This window comes from Haliaeetus albicilla, chromosome 2, assembly GCF_947461875.1.
Source record: "Haliaeetus albicilla chromosome 2, bHalAlb1.1, whole genome shotgun sequence".
Lineage (NCBI taxonomy): Eukaryota > Metazoa > Chordata > Aves > Accipitriformes > Accipitridae > Haliaeetus > Haliaeetus albicilla.
The window spans coordinates 44,835,709-44,852,833 of NC_091484.1; the positions used below are offsets into that span (position 1 = coordinate 44,835,709).

Genomic DNA, 17,125 nt, shown 5'->3' on the forward strand with positions numbered 1-17,125 from the left:
AATACTATTGTCTTTTAATGTGTGTTCTCATTTTGTTTTCATAAGCAAAATGTTTATCTACACGTCAGTCCATGCTTTATCTTGAATGATGCAGAGTACAGAATTATATGTTGAGGTATATGCTAATTACTGTTGAAAGCTAAGATAAAACCATAACTTTTCCTTATTTCATCTAGAAATGTGACATTTTTACCAGAAATACTTGTGCATTATTTTACAGTTTTAGTCTGAGGCTTCCATCCTTATGTGTTTTTGTTTTTTTTTTCTTTCCCCCTCGGCATGTCAAGTGTATGCACTTGTATGTCTTTCCATCCTGCATCTTTGCTGTATGAGTCTTACACTTGCTGTCCAAATAAAGTATTGTTGAATGTACCATCCAAAATCTCGCCAGGTGTCCTGGTTTGGGGTGTGCTGGGGCAATCAGTAAGCCCAGTGGTTACCGGTGCTACCCAGCCTCTCTGAGCGTGTTTATCCATGTGGGTACTTCAGTGGCTGTTGTTTCTTCTCATTGCCTGGAATAAGTAATTTGACTTTGAAAAGTTTCTGTATGGGAGCAAGAGCTCCTGTGTGTTTGTGCATGTTTCAGGTAATGAATAAAAAAATATATTATTGTATTCTCTCCCGCTTTTGCTTCTTTTCATGTCTGCAATATTGGTTTGTGAGTGTGTGTTGAAGGATGCATACTTTTAACCATGAAGAAAATCTTGATGTTTGTAGTTGTATACTTAACAAATAAAGTGTGTTACTAGGGTGAATATTAGGGTAAATGTTAAAATACTGTATGAGTAATGGTAGTGAAAGAGTGGGGCGAAAAAAGGTGGTCTTTTCCAGGTTTTTTTCTCCTGCAAGGGCATTGAAATTTTGAAATGGAAAATTATATTAAATTATAATATTGTTATTTTGCTGAAGTGTATTATCATGGCAGCTGGCACAAGAGAAACCTGTAGTATAAAAGCTGTCTCCTGTGCAATGTAACCTTAGCAGCAGTGTGCCTCCCCTATTGCCTGTGTCTTCACGGTGCAGTGGAATCAGCATCAACTAAAACTGTCCTTTTGCAAATCTGAATGGATGGAAGACTGCCTCTAACAGGTAAAATGAGGCATTCTGGATAAGAGTACAGATTAACAATGAGTTAAAGAGGGATCTGACTCTTCTTGGGTATGGGACTAAGTAATGGAACGAAACTATCTTGAAATGAAAAGCCTTCAGCTGGGAAGGGCCTCACTCCATTTTAATTTTTTTGGTATCTTGATAATTTTGTGACTGTAGTCTGATTGGTGAGAAATAATGCAGAGAAGTGTTTAAAAGAGAATGTGTATGTGTCTCTGTGTGTATATATATATATGTATATACACACATCTGCATTTTAAAAGATTGTATTACCATAAAATAATTTGCAGTTTGTGAAGATACCAGCTAAAAATATCTGGAGAATTTATAAAAATAGTAAGGTTGGGGTATTTTTGCTAGTACTAGTACACTTGAATACAACTGGAGCTGAATGCTCACTTTTGAAAGATTAACTTTCATGCTCAACTGAACTTTAGGAACGCTATTTTAAAATATGTAGTCTATACCATGTGTCTAATACTTTTTTCTTCTTTGTAGAAATAGCAGTGCTTTATTGTTTTGGTAAATTGATTTTATTTTTAAAAGTTAAATGTACAGGTCCTGTAGGATTTCCCTCAGAAACGGAGCTTGCTTCACCTTAATGGAGCCTTAAATATTGTAGTGCAGAAATCAGAATTCCAGACAGAAGGAACTCTAGTCTGTGTGGACAAAAATTTTTGTTGGGGGGGGGTGGTGGGTGGTGGAATCTGAAGTTATTATTTGGGTTCACAATTACTTATTTTCCTGAAACTTCATGTTAAATAGCAGTTAGGGATGAAGTAAAAAGTTTGTTGTGTTTGGATTTGGAATTATCTGTTGAATATCTAGCATGGATGGATCAATGTGGGACTCTAATTTTCTAGGAATAAGCAGGGCAGGAGGGCTAGCTATGAGAAGGAGAGGCAGGGAAAAACCTTGAGTGAGTGGTACTATGCAGTTGCTCCACACAGCTTTCATCCTGGGGTCTGATCCTGCGTGCTCTCTGCCCCTTCTTCCTTGCCCCCAGAGGAAGTCCTCAGCATACTGCGGGGAGGCTCTTGGGAAACTGAGTTTGCAAAACTGCTCTAGCTTTGACAGGGAAAACGCATATATCATCTAGCAAAGGCAAAAGATACAAGGGTTTGTTTTTTAAAAACAATAGTTTTAAAACAGTTATGGAACAGATCATCTAGAAACTTATTTTTGGTGATAGAGCAAATTATTTGGTTTATACACATAAGGGAGATTCTCTATGTGATGGCGGCTTCCTGGTTATCATGAAAGAATAGTTCAATTTTTCTTCCTATCTAGAGTAAAAAATTCAGAACAATGTCTCTTTAAGGCAGTACTTGAAAAACATAATCTGTAGGATGTTTGAGGAATTTAGGTAGTAGTTTAATCCAAGATAACAGACTATACTTATAATGTAAACCATATATTGTCTTTTTCCTGATATGAATTAAAATTCTGGTAAACATGCTTTAAATGATTTTCCAGTGAAAGTTTTGTGGCAACCTTAAGCAGGTAATTGGTAAAAAAAAATAAAATTATTTGTCTGTGTTTTGGAATATTGTTACAAATTTTGAAATAAGTTTTCAGATGAGTTTACTAATTGTATACCAGCTTGTACGGGTTCCCCTTGCCATCAAGGCACTGGTCTGTTACAGATGTGTACTGCTGCACTGTAAAGAGCACACGAGTCTTTCCTACCAAGGGAACCGGATCCCTGAATGAACCACATCTATCTTTGTGGAAAACCAGCTCTCTGGTGTGCAGAGGCAGCTATTCACCAGGGTCAAGTGAGAGGGATTCAATGCTAAGTGTCTTTTGGTGGTGTTGATCACAGTCGGTGCTGATCAACAATAAGAGTTCCTATATGGTGAGCTTTGTGTTAATAGAGGTTCGCTTATTTAAGCAAGTCCCAGGTGGTGGTGGGCAGCAACATAACTTGGTGACAGAGAGATAAAAACTGCTGTTGCTAACCAGGAGGTACTCCTTTTGACCCTAACAGAAGTGCTGGAATATCTCAATACTTGTTTGTTCCCCAATTGTATGAACTTTGCACCTGTACAGAAATTTTTAATGTAGGATACTTCTAAGAAACGTGCAACTTTCAAGGATGATAGGCATTTGAAACTGTCTATGAATTCAGATTCTCTTTAAATTTCAAATACTAAGAGATGGTAAGCATGTAGTTTAATGTGGTCTGTAGATTTTACTAACACTTAATGAAGGAATTGGAGGATCCTAGCATACAGCCACAGGTATTTAAGTTGTTTCTAATAACATGTACAAAATACATGAGAAATGGACAGCTCTTAAGTCAGAGCAGAGATTTTTTTTTTTAAAATATTGTGTACTCATCATTAAACTTCTTATCAGAGTTGAATGCTGGTGCTTGGTAGCAGTGGTGTAAAATTGTTTTTATACTGCTAATACTTGTTCATTTGAAGATGCACTAGAATGCTTTTTCTATTAAACTATTTTTCTTACCCCCCCGAAGGAAAAAAAAAAAAAAAAAAAGAACACCCCCCCCCCCCCCGCCGAACCAAAACCCCAAACCAAAAAAACCCAACCACCAATACACAACACCCAAACACTCCACATTAAGTTCTGGTGGTCAAAAAGTAGGTGACCCTTCATTTATTTATGAAATGCTAAGTTTGTTTCTCAGTGATGGTCCGAGTCCTAATAGCAAACAGTGAGGTCCTGTTCTATTTGGTAACTTGGTTTGGGTTGCTGCTTGTTTTGTTTGCATTAACAATGTGTTTGCTTAGAGTGAGTTGTATATGTCTATTTAGAAGTTTTCTTTTTTTTCTGTTGTACAGTTGAGAGGGAATTTTTATAATTAATGTGATTTCTACCCCTTCTTCTACCCTGGCTGCTCTCTTAAACGTGAATTGACTGCTGGCGTGTAAATATACCCCAAATTCTGCATTTAACATAGAACTGTGATCTTTTACATAAAGCTGTGGAGTACACACCCTTTGTACAACTGGGCTTGATGACAGTTGTTCAATTAAACTCAGATCATGAGCAAAATTATCTTTTCAGGTATGTAGCGTGTGCTTAAGCCATATAAAGTTGAAGCTACCTATCACTCCTTGAGAGTAATCTTGGGAAAAGATTTATCATTATAATTTGTAGAACTATTCAAGCTTTTAGATTGAGTTAAAGATTGCTTTACCTTTGTGTTTGACTAGCTTCAGTAAAATCACAAATTACATTCACTCGCTGTGGTTGACTTTTGCCTGCCTCGGTGGCAAATAATAAGCTTAAGTACATTTCTTTTCTTCCTGGCCCTTTTGCTCACATTGCCTGATCCACACAGTTCACTTACTGTGACTCTTAGGTTTTGCATACATTGGATTAAGTTCAGTATCTTAACATGAAAATGCTACTTCTGAATGCATGAACGATAGTACAGATCCAGCATCACACATGTGGTTACGTCAGTCTCCTGCTGTATAGCAGTGCTGTGTTTTGTACTGCAGCTCTTCAAAATGGCTTTTCAAATGAAAGTTCAAGCTATCTTAACTTTTTAGCTATAGAGTGTTGGTGGAAATCTCATGTGGTTTTGTATTCCAGAAAGCTGCTCTTTGACCTAGTCCTGACTTGTGTCACTGAGTGTATCGTTTTGGGCGTTACTCTTTAAAAAAAAGGAAAAAAAAAAAAAAAAAAAAGGAAAAAAAAAGGGGGGGGAAGGGGAAAAAAAGGGGGGAAAAGGGAAAAAAAGGAGAAAAAGAAAAAGGAAAAAAAGAAAAAGGAAAAAAGAAAAAAGAAAAATAAAGAAAAAAAAAAAGAAAAAAAGGCAAGGCATGGAAAAATCTGTCCAAAACTTAGTCATGTTTCACCATGATGAAGCTCTGCAAGTTCCTGAGGAAGAAATGGCATTTGGGTAGTGATAGTTTTCTGGAGATGGCTGTGGTGCGTGTCCTACCTGATGAGACTTGGGCTAGATGAGGAGAGCTTTGCCTGGTTTGGGGGGGCTGAGCAGGTGCCCTGACCTGTTTCTTTTCCCTCTAACATCCAGCTCTGTGAACTTTCCTTGCACTCCGTGGATAACATGCATGTGGTTACAAAGTATTAAAGCATGTCTTTGAGGTTTGGGGAAGGAGAGGGAGGGAGCAATTGCTTTGTTTTGAGGCTTTTGGTAGCTCCAGTTCTGGTTGTTACTGGTAGCTGTCCCTCATTGTGTAGTCCAGTACTAGGCAGGAAGCTGGTGCCAGCATGGCTTGAAATGAGCTGAATTTCTGGGGGGTGATGATGGGGGAGGGAGTGAAGAAGATACACAAACAGTAGTGTTAGCAGAAAATGATCAGTAACCCCCTAAAGAAGGATGATTTCTTTCTGTGGTTGAATAGTTATCTTATAACATCATTGTCTTCCTTATGCTGATTTTTTTTTCTTTGTAATTCAGTGCTTTTAGCTTTCTCTTGCTCTTTATTTCTTTAAAATGTTCTTTTTAAATCCTCAGTTGTTGGGCATATCTATATGCAGATGGAACGGTTGAATTTCAAAGCTTTGCAAGGTGTGTTTAAACTATGCTAAGCTATGCTCTCAGGTAAAAGCAACTTGATCTGCTAGTGGGGGCAGGCACCACCTAATTTAGGTATCTCTGTTAACAAATCAGTACCGTATGATTGTAAAAAGAAGATAGCAATTACTGCCTTGGTGTGATAATAGGTTTGCACACCTGTATACAAACTAAATTTGAAGTAATTAACTGCTAAATAATTTATTAAACTTGGTCAAAATTATCATCAACATTCATATGAACTTTGTTCCTAATCTCAATTTGAATATCTAGCAAAATACTAGATAATAAAATTATACTTATGTAAATCGTACTTATGAATTAACTGGTTAGCTGTAACATGATATAGGCCTTTTCTCCGCTCTGAAACTAGGTGATCCAAATTTACAATTTTGCTCAGTTTAATGCAAAGCAAACTGAAATAGTGTAAATGTTAAATGCTACCCTATGTAAAGAATATGGTTTTCAGTGCAGAAATGTAAACTATTTTTTTGTTCTCTGATCATAACAGTGTATTTAAATCTACAGTGACAGTGAAAAAGTCAATGCTCACTGTGATCTTCATCCTTAAAACATGCACTATATTCTATGTTTTCTGTGAAAAAAAAATTAAAAATAATGGAGTTATTTAAAAGGTGATAGCGGTTATCTTATAATCGCTTTATATGCCACTTATTAGTCATGGCAGGTTTTTTTTTATAGTATTATGAAAGCATGGGGAGACTATTAAATATTAACTGTAAAGGTTACTAAAGAAAATACACCTCTTATATACAAGTGATTTTTCATCACAACTTGCCTTTGAAAGAAATTGTAAAATTGAAATGTTGCAAAATTTAAAATTTGTGAACAATTGAATTTTAGTTGTTGGTTTTTCCAGTTGAACAGAACGAAATGATACTCTAAGGCTTTCATCAAGGCCTGGTATGAAAGCTCAGGGATTGCTTTCATATATTATACTATGTAAGCTTGTGTGCACTAATCAAAGCTGCTATGACAAAAGCACAGAGGATTGTTTTGGTAATTCTTAAAAATAAAGTTTAATGAAAGTTATAATTAACAATATGTCTATTAAGTAAATATAAAAAAAATTGTGAAAGACTCTTTACGCACAAGCTGTGATGCTTTAACTATGCCAGTACAAAATATTTAGTGTGAATGTGGATTTACTAGTGTAGATGTACTTACCCTGACCAAAATTATTGCCCTATAAAAAAAGGAGAAAATAAGCTTTGTAGACAATAGAAAACTTTGCATGGTGGTTATTACTTTATAAATTTAACTTCTTAAAACATGTTAATCAAACAGTTAATTTTTTTCCAGTAACCTGTTTTTAGATCAAAACTTAATGTAGAAAATACTGTGTATGTGTCCAAAGTGTGTATTATTTAGCTTTACATCCTAACTGAAAGATGGTGCATTCTACACTTCAGAGGTATAAAAGTTTTTGAGGGGAGAGTACGCAGTTGTTCTAAATATCATGTAACTTTTTGCTGTAAGTACAGCTAGGAAATTATTTTATTTGGTACTGTTCTGTCCACACAATTTTTGTGTAATTGAATGGGATTTCATTTTGGGGGGAGAACTCTTCAGAGAAAATTACTTAAAAGAAATGACAATAATGCCTGGAAACCATAAGCCTAATTTGTTTCTCTTTGCAAGCAATTTAAGTATAGAAAAAGCAATGTGTGGTTTTTTGTTGTTGTTTGTTTTTTTTAAATTCTGCATCTGGTGACATTCAGCAGAAAAATGACAAAGCCAAACAGCAGAGCGGTCTCTTTCTATGACTTTTGGGTTTTGACAGGGCAAGAGAAAGGAAGGAAAACTATTTGATGGTGATAGTGCAAAACCCACACATTCTAGCACTTCTCCGGTAGAGGTGTTATATCTCATCTCCTTTAGGTCACTTAGTTTAAGGCTACGTGGAATTGCCATTAGTAAGGGCTAGCACTTGAGTGCTATTTCTTCTTGTTAGTATTCAATTAGTTCAACAAAGTGTACTAGTAAAATAATTACTGGCACAGATACCAGTTATCACTTTGATGCTCACTGTCTTAGTCATTGGGTGCATCAGTTTATACATTAAAAGTTTCTGTTTTTTTAAAAACTTGTATGAATAAGGTTTATTGTACTGAATCCTTTGAGATGGAAGAACTTATTTATTTTAAAGCAAAAATAATAGGAAATGTATGGTGAATTTGACTTTTCTTCTGTTGTAAAACTGGTGAAGTATTCTGCTTAATCTATTCCTGTTAGTGTGGTCTAGAAGATTTAAAAGAAGCTATTTGTCTTGTCAGTGCTTTTTGAACTTTGCTTGGTTTGTCTTGAGATTGAAAGGTGTAAAGTAGTAATGAGGATTTTCTTAATTTAAAAAAAAAACTTTAGCCACATGAACAGGCTAACTGCAGGTCTTTGTCAGGCTTTGCTGGAACATCAGATGATGAGCATAGTATATCTCTTAAATGGTCAATTTTCATGTCAGTATAAAGCTGTCTTCTTGCAAAGTTAAATAATATAAGTATTTATGAAAAAAATAATAAGAATGGAAGTTTTGGCCAGGACGGATGCAGAGTGAAAGCCATGCATGCATGTGCATGTACACACACACACATACTACATTCTTTAAGAGTGCATTTAAACACTGGAAAGAGCCTGAAACATATGTGGCTGTATACTTGAAAATGTTGACTTACTCTGTGCTCTTGTTAACTCTGCTTTTAGTTTATTTTATTCTTTTAAGCACCAGGACTTTATTAATATTTTTAGACATTATTATATAGGCAGTTGCCTAAATGAAGTAGTTTGCCCTTGTTAATATCCTTTTATATCATAGAAGAGAATTGAAAATGCTAGTGAGCCTGTCTGTTAGCTGAAGTTTACATATACACTTGAAAAATCTTGCTTAGTCTGATTTTATTTATTCTAGTTACAGCATACAAGCTTTTTGAAGTTAGATGGTGCTTTCAGCAGCATGAGTGTTTCAGTGTGTTTTCATGTCCCAGACCCCACAGGAATCTTTGTTTACTGAGATAATTTTAGGAATTGGACAATTAATTTGTGTCATTTTTTGTAAAGTAGCCTGAGAGAAGCAGCAGACAGGCTTTTCTTTAAAAAGCCTGTATGTGGGTGAAACGACAGTGGAGAAGTATATGCTAGGTTGTGTCCCTGAACTACCCTAACACCTCACTCAGTTTAAGCTCCAAAGTAGCTTGCTCTCGACCTGAAAGTTTTAAATCGGGTGTTTAATAGCAAAAAAAGTAGCAAATAGAGGTTCCCTGCTCTCTGAGCCTACGTAGCAGAGGTCTTGAAATTACATGCTCTAAGTGTATAGGCAGAGCAACTCTTGCTATTTTACTTCAAGTCTTATTTTGCTTCCCTTCCACCTCCCAAACCAGAACTGAACATGACTGGTTAATCTGGAGCATAAGGTGAATTTAAACCGAGTACGAACAAACTTAGTTTCACTCGAGCCTCACCTGAAAGAGACCAAAATGGGTTAGACTCCCTGTCTATAGCTGTGGCGTAAGGAATCCAGACAGTATTTCCCATGTTCTCTGCAAACACAGGCTCATGGTTGATCAAGTCGGTCTCAGCAGCGTGGTGGCTACTGAGTTTGTCAAGGAATGTTGCTAATTTTATTTAGATATTTCAATCTGAGAAGGGCGAATCACTGAGCCATTGTTAGGATAAGATCTAATGTGGTGCTGTACCTCCTGTGTAAAAACAAACACCTCCCCCCCCGCCCCAAAAAACCCCAAACAAACAAAACCCCACAAAAAAGCGCCAAATTTTTTACGTTGTACGCGATATCTGTGTCACTTATTTCCATGAGGTTTCTATCTGATGTGCAAACTTCTGTGCAATAAGTGATGGTAGTAGGGAAGACATGCAAAATAAAAGCACTATGAGGGTATACCCAGCAGCTGCTTTGTGGAACAAAGTATCTTGTTGGCCTTTTTCATTATTCAAGTCTTGGTACACTTTTTTGCTTCAGAAATGACACTGTGTCCTACACCATTTTTTTTCTCCTCCATGGGCTCTTTGAAAGGAGCTGAATTCACTGAAAATTAAAAAAAAAAAAAAAGTCTTTTCATTTCCCTGTCTAGAGCTCTCCAGATCCTCACTTGGCTATGTATTGCAGGGATGTCATATGCAAGTTTCAGTCTGGAGCTGCTGTTTACAGCTGATGTAAAACTTCAATTAGTCCGTAATGGAAATACTGACTGCTTCAACTAGCAGCCCCCATTGGGGCTGGAGAGAAGAAGCCTTTAGCTATTTTGGTGGCTGAAGGAAAGGAGGGATGGGGAGGAGAAAGATAGAAGATGAGCATTGTGTCCCATCATTAGGGGATTACTAGTTACTTCATACTGATCAGGACTTTAGACAAATTTTTTTGCATGTTTAGAAGCACTTTCGCATTTAAAGATGTTATTTTCAGTCTTCCATATACCTCCTGAGTGTTTTCCCTGTTATCCGTATCCCAGTTAATTGCAAGTTGGTGGTGGGGTGGGAGAATAAATGGGAAGTGACCATAGCTCTAAAATGTTTTGTCAACAAAATCAGCTCAGTAGTACAATTGTTTAAGGAATACAGACCCCTGCTCTGAGGACGAAGGAAAGAGGAAAAGAAGCACACACTCCCCCTCCCCCCAACAAGGGGGGGGAAACAAACGCACACACACACCCCCAATTCTGTTTCAGTCTCTTCAAAGAATTTTGGCATGGAGCAAGAGAAAAGGCCTGAAATGTCAGAAGCCACAAAGGTAGATGAAAGCCTGTTTTCCTAAAGGATACTGGAACTGCTCATTAAATTTAAAGCAAAGCTTAATTCTTTAATGAAAAAAAAAAATCTTAACAGCCTTCTCATTAACAACACCTGGAAAATGAAAGTTTTTTTAAATGACAACTTCAACATTAGTATGGTAATGGCAGAATCTTTAGAATTTTCTTTTTAAAATGTCTTTATGGACCACTCAAGGGAATTTACAAATAATGAATATAAGCTTTTAGTCTAATTAGTGATGTGAAGAATTGTCGAACTGAAATCCTGAAGCAAATGGTAATAGGTGAAAGCCTACTATCTGGCTAATCTACATAAACATAAGAACTACAGTCAGGCTTAAATTGGTTGATTTACCTGTTTTCCGTGATGTAACGTGGATGTGCCAATATAAATCTTCTGGTTGTGCCTCTTGAGCTATCATCTCCTGTCCACAAACGTCCGGTCTCTTTCAGAGTATTTGAGTTTATCCTGCAAGGAGAGCGCAGCCCTGTGCCCAGTCATTTGGCTGGTGGCTTTAGGGAGCAGAGCTGCACGGTGTGCTGGTCCCATGGACAGCTTTCTGATTGTTCGTCCTGGTGGGAAGTAGTAAGCAAATCCGATGTTTCACAGGCACTAGTAGGAAATTTGATCATCAGCAGAGAGGGATCTGTGAGGTAATCCAAGAGCCAGATTTTTGTCTTGAATGCTGAGGTAATACACCTTTCCAAAGCGGCTACTTTGGTGAGTTGCATGTCCAAGATGAAAGGGGAAGAGTGTGGTTAGGAGCCAACTGTTACGTCTTGCATGAACTTTGAGAAAATTTTTTTTTGTGTCTAAATTTTATGGAAAATCATTATTCTGAGTGGTAGAAGAGTGCTTTTAAATCCAGGTCTGGGATTAAATAATGAGGCGACACAAAAAGAACTACTGCTGCAGTTTGCTATGGCTTAGCCAAGCTTTGTCTGCTTGAATTGCTGAATTCGGTCTGAAGTTGGAGCAATAACATTTCCTCTTCAAGTATTCTGCCATCCAGATCAGTGTGTAAAAAGTGGTGATGTTTGTTAACAAGTCAGTATTTGAAACCATTCTCCTTTATTTCTTCTGTAGGTAAGGCATCAGGATGAACTTTCTGGTTCACAAGCTAATGGCTTGATTTGATAAAATACAGTAACTGTGTCATCAGTGTGCCTTGTAATATACACTAGAAATTAATTACCTTTTAATAGAAGTGATATAAAAAATGCTGTTTGTCACTTCACTGAACCTGAGTGGGTTTTTAACAGAAATTCAGTATACCTACTTTCTAGGTAGGGAGTGTGACCCTTTGCTTTTGTATTTATCAGAACTACTTGTAAGGAATAAGCAAATGGAGATATATAATTGTGCATGTATATACATATATAATTTTCTATATATATAAAAAGATGGTTTAGAATGCATGTTCAATAAGCTTTATTTGGATGGACTTATTATTATTTGTTAGGTGCTTTCAGGAATCAAATGTGAACAACTTAAAAAGACTGAAAAGATTGCTTGACCCGGGAGTTTCAGTGTGAAGTCAGGAGGCAGGCAGGGACTGTGGCACCACTTACAGGACAAGCTACTCCAGTGGCTTAATCTGTATCATTACCTGCATTTACCATGAAGATGTAGGAGATAAAATGAAGATGAGGAGAACCCCTCTCTCTCACTTTGTAACTAAAAAAACCGCTTCTGCTTTTTTTCCCCAACCACACTAATATGAATTAGAGTTAAGGATTTTTTTATTTTGTCCTGTAAACCTGCTTTCCCCCCCCCACACACTAGAAGAGCATTAAAAACACTGATTCACTGTGTTGTGATAAAGCATCAGCTATTTGAAGCAACCTGAGGGGGAGAAACTAATAAACTCTGTGTGTGGGGGTAGCTTTTTGTGTTGGGTTTTTCTTGCCTGTTTTTATTTTGCTGGCTGCAGAGTAAACAATAAGACAACTCTTCCCCTATAAATTCAGTTGATTACTAGCAGTTTTCCATTTGGCTATAGGAGTTGCTAACTTTGTTTCTATAGCGTGCATGCCAGGACTTATGTATAAAAAGTTGTTTCTCACTGTATGGCGTTAGTCCATAGCAGGTTGTTTTTGTTGTTGTTGTTTTGTGGTGGTTTGGTTTTTTTTAAATATTTCATCTCTGGATGTCTATGTTAAGTTTGTGTTGTCAGTGAAGTAAGCTTGAGAAATTATGGGTTTTGTCTTTAGGCAGCTCTTAGGAGCTCAGGGAGAGAAATGGTTGTTTCGGTGAGTGGGTTTGCAGGGGCATTGCACGTAGCTGTTGGGGCCAGGGGATCGCAAAGTCGGAGGCAGCACAAGTGTGTAACAGCACTCGGTGCTGGTGTGTATTGGCGTATTCTGCATCTGTGCTGTTCGTGTGAGGTGGCAAGACTTTTTCCAGGTAGCTAGTATAGCAGTGCCTAGCTAGAGTGGATGAAATGAACAAGTACTTGCTCTTTGCATGTTCCTAAGAGTGGAAAAGGTAGACCATTTACTTTCTATCCCATAGGTATTGAGTTCAAACAATTGAATGGACTAACATTGTTGATGTTCACTTGATCTCCTTTCAAATGTTTAACTTTTTTTTCATAGATTTTTGTTTAAAAAGGAATAGGTTTGTGCTGTGCAGGTTTAAGGCATTAACATTGTGTGTAGTTCGCATGGCTGCTGAAATAAGAGACTATTACATGGCATTATTGTTGAGAAATGGGAATTAAAAGGCAGGAGGCAGCAGGTCTCTGGGGGGAGGGAGGATGGTGAGAAGGGTCTGGTAAGAGTGTGGGCACAATGATAGTGTGGAAGTGCAGTTGCTTTGACACCTGTGTGTATGCTCCCCTCTGAAACAGTCAAATTTTGACACTCCTATGAGATATAAAAAATTGGGACTGTGAGCAAAGGCGTGATACTTTTTTGTTCTTTGCTTTATAATTGTATGCCTTCTGTTTCATAAAATTGTTGTCCCTTAAGGGGAAGTGCGGGTCTTATGTGATTTGCTTTTGCTAAATGTCACATTAAACACACAGTGAGATTGTATTGGTGAGTGAAAATGTATAGTGAGATTTTATTTAACGCAGGGATGCAAAAATGGACAATTCTTGAGACCTTTTTAACCCAAGAGGATTTTGATTAGGTTGAAGAAAAAAACCTCATGTATGTAGGGAGGGCAGAGAGAGAAGGAAAGAGTACACATAAAAGAAAGAGAATGCTGAAACTGTAGGTTTTCTTCTTCCCTCCTCCCACCACCTTTTCCCTAAGACATGTTTATTGTTTCATATGTGTGGAAGGAAGGGTCTCGTGGGTTGGGAGCAGCGAGTGTCTCTTTGCAAGTGTTCTCTGTATTTACATATGAGAGATTACCCCTTCAGAGATCACTAAGATGGCTTTTAGCAAAATATCTGTCTTTATGGTACTTCACCCTTTCTGTCTCTGCAGAGGAACATAGCACAAATATGCTACCTTCCTCGTGAAGAGGCACAATGATGTCTCTTTGTTTTACCTGCTTTCAGTGTAGCAGAGATATTCATGTCCCCCAAACACAAGGCTCCATGTCTCAACATCCCCAGAATAAATATGTTGATGTACGGCCACCAGCAGTGGCTTGAAGTAACTGAATCCAGTCGTCTGCATAATACCTGAAAACAAGAATTAGTATGTGTGCAATTCCTCTTAAGAAAAGTAAATTATTGCCAAATAATTGCTTATGGATGTATTTCTTCTTACCCAATAAAAGGTAAATCTTTGAAGAGAAACAAGTGGCAATACCTGTTCACATGCTGTGAACTATAGGTAGCTTTCAAAAACTTTCATATGACACAGAGCACAAACATAATTTGCCCAGACTTCTTTTTCAGTTGACATCTATTTGCAATGCCTATTTAGAATGGAAGAAATTAATTAAGAAATCTGCTTAAACTGGAAAAAGTGTGTATACAATGCTTACATGAGTCACACTGATATGCTGGCAATGCTTTACTGAGGATTTATTAAGACTAGGTGAGCTATATATTAAATGAAACTATTGTAATAAAATACCTTCATGGAATTTGAAAGGACTATTTCTTGTCTTACACACCTGGTATGACTGCAAGTAGTTGTAAAGTAAAAAATCTTGAGATTATTTCAAAACAAAATAAAACCTTCTGTAGGTTTATGCTGCCTGGGATGTGAAAGCTATAGGAGCTTTGCTTATACTGTACTTTGCTGTAGAAAATAGGGTTATGAGGAAGATAGAAAGCACCCCAAAAGACCTGACGTTGTCTGAGATAGGAGAGTATTTCCAGGAAGATTCTCCCATATTTTTGTCTTTCCTTTCCCCATTTATTGTGTAGAGTTTTGTCCCTGTGCAAAAGCATGCTTTCTGAAGTCAGAATCCATCCTCATGGAAGCTGTCGTCACTCTGGTAAATTCAGTCAGACCGAGCTTTGTTCCTTACTCTTTGCTGTATATTTGCATTTGGTTTGGGATTTTTCTTGAGGAAGTTGAGAGCTGATTCTCTGTGGATTCACGTGCACGCAGCAGAGGTGACTGCAAATCACTAACGCCATCCTGCAGTGAGGAGCTGTATGGGGCTGCCAAAGCGCGGGAGAAGCGATCCTCCGAGCAGGAGCTGCGCAGGTTATCGCAGCACGTGGGGGATTTGGTCTCTGCCTGCTCGCTGCTAGGTCAGTGCTCATTCTGGTCCTGGGAACACAGAAACACCTCTGTCATTTCTATCTGTTCTTTCTGTGTGGGGAGAAGGGCAGAGGGGGAAAGAGGTTACAAGCTTTGTGTGGTTTTTATGTAATTTTAAGAAATATATTTAGATTTTTTTTTTTATAGGAGCTTGATAGTAACTGAAATATAGATGTCTCAAAGGTGTTCGTGATCTTTTATCTTACAGTGGTTCTGTGTGATTCATCTCTTGGCCATGCAAAGATTTTTTTTTTTTCTATTGCTAATTGTGATACAGCAATAATGTAAAAAAAAAAAAATTAAATTTTCACATGCATCAGTAAAGACCAGACTTCAAACTAGTGCATTGGGTGACAAGTTAAAATTACTTGCAGTGCAGCCAAGCAACTGATGAAGGTGTAAATAGTTTCAAATTAAATGATTCATATAGCTATTCTTGTATTTTTGAAGTGACCTTTCAGTTTTGTACAATAGGTGTCTCACTATTGCCATAAATTGAGGTGCACAGCAGGACTGTACCCGTTTTGTACTTGGCTTGCCGTTTCCTTTGGCTCTTTATGAATGGGGCAGAGGAACTGGTTGTTTTAAGGTGGCATTTCTTCCTTGCTACTCTCCCTTCCTCCTCCTCCTTCCTTTCAGGATGTTCAAGTTATTTCTGTAATACAAATGTTGGCTGGCAAAAGTTTTAAATTGCATCAAACTTTTCAGTTCCTTGAAGTCATCTGGGAAGAAAAAAAGCCTCCAAACCTTGTGTTATGTCCTTTGTTGAGTAAACATAGAGATTGCCTTTTATTTGGTCCACCTTTCAAGTGTTGGGTAGTAAAGGAGAAAATACGTAGGTTTTTCTTCTGGAATGAAATGTGAGGTGGTAGTTGTGTGTGTGAAACTTGTATACATGCTTCTGGAAAGGACTTTTTCTTGCTCTCCTTCTCACCAGTGGATATACAGTGCTCAGCGTGAGCATTTGTTATCTAGCTTGGTGTGGAGCTGGGGTGAGACCTGTTGTTGGTGTGTTGGCTGAGCTGTTGCATACTCGGATCCTTCTGCGAGTGACACTCCTTGCTACAAAACTCTCATGAATTTTAATTTGAATCTACAAGTGTGAGAGACTAATGGCATGACACAGTTTGAAGCACATTGAACAGTGTATTGGCTGCCAATTTTGTGGTTTGGGATTCTTCTGCATTAAAATTTCTCAGTATTCTTAATATTGAATGAAGATCCCCTTTTATGTTCTACTTTAGGACCCAGCTTTCAAGTTTCAGGTTGCTGTGTGAGATTATTTTGATATTTCAGAGCAGTATATCATTACTTTAGGGTGATTGTTTTGTAGCAGTATCGCTAGCTGAGATTCCAGTTTAAGGAAATCTTTGCAGACTTCAAGGAAATTTCCCCCCCCACCTCCCTATTACAGTGAAGCAGCTCCTGACTCTTTCTTTGCTTTATTGGAGATGAAAGCTTAAACAGAGTTGTGTGTGGTTTGGGTTTTCATTCTCCCTTCTTCGCCTCTTTATATGATCAAATGCTGAAATCAGCTCTTACTTGCTTCAGAGGGAGTGAAACCAGCTGAGAAATACTGCACAGCCGAGACCCGATCATCTTTTCTGGAGGAAGCGTGCTTGTTGCTTGATCTCGTGGTTGCCGTAGTGTTGGGTTGTGACACCTCTGTGTGGGGAGAAGTTTGGGCAAGGTGGCTTTGTGCCGTAAGCTCTGTCTGCGCCCTGAACAAAGCCTGTTGAGAAGAGCATTTCGAGATGTAAAACACGCACTGCAGGCCTGTGTGGGTGGGTGTTGGTGTTGGTGTTAGGGAAAGGAGTGCATTTTCAAAGGATCTGTGGGGGAAAATGAAAGCTTTCAATTTTATTACTAGACAGGAACATCTCTAAAACTTGTTTTGTTGCAAGATTTTACTGGCTTCTGCAAGTTTAACAACTTCTGTTATAACAAGTCCTTAAAATGTGAAGCGTTTTTCTGTGAGAGGTCAGTATTGAACAATTAAAACACTAAGTAAAACTGAGTGTTTGAACACAAGACACTTATT

General features: G+C 37.7%; 1 protein-coding gene across 2 annotated transcripts in view; it reads left to right on the forward strand.

Annotated features, from left to right (window-relative positions):
• The window catches only part of IGF2BP3 (insulin like growth factor 2 mRNA binding protein 3), a 118,020-nt gene that overhangs the window by 7,812 nt on the left and 93,083 nt on the right, over positions 1–17,125 (forward strand). The gene's annotated exons all lie outside the window — the stretch shown is intronic.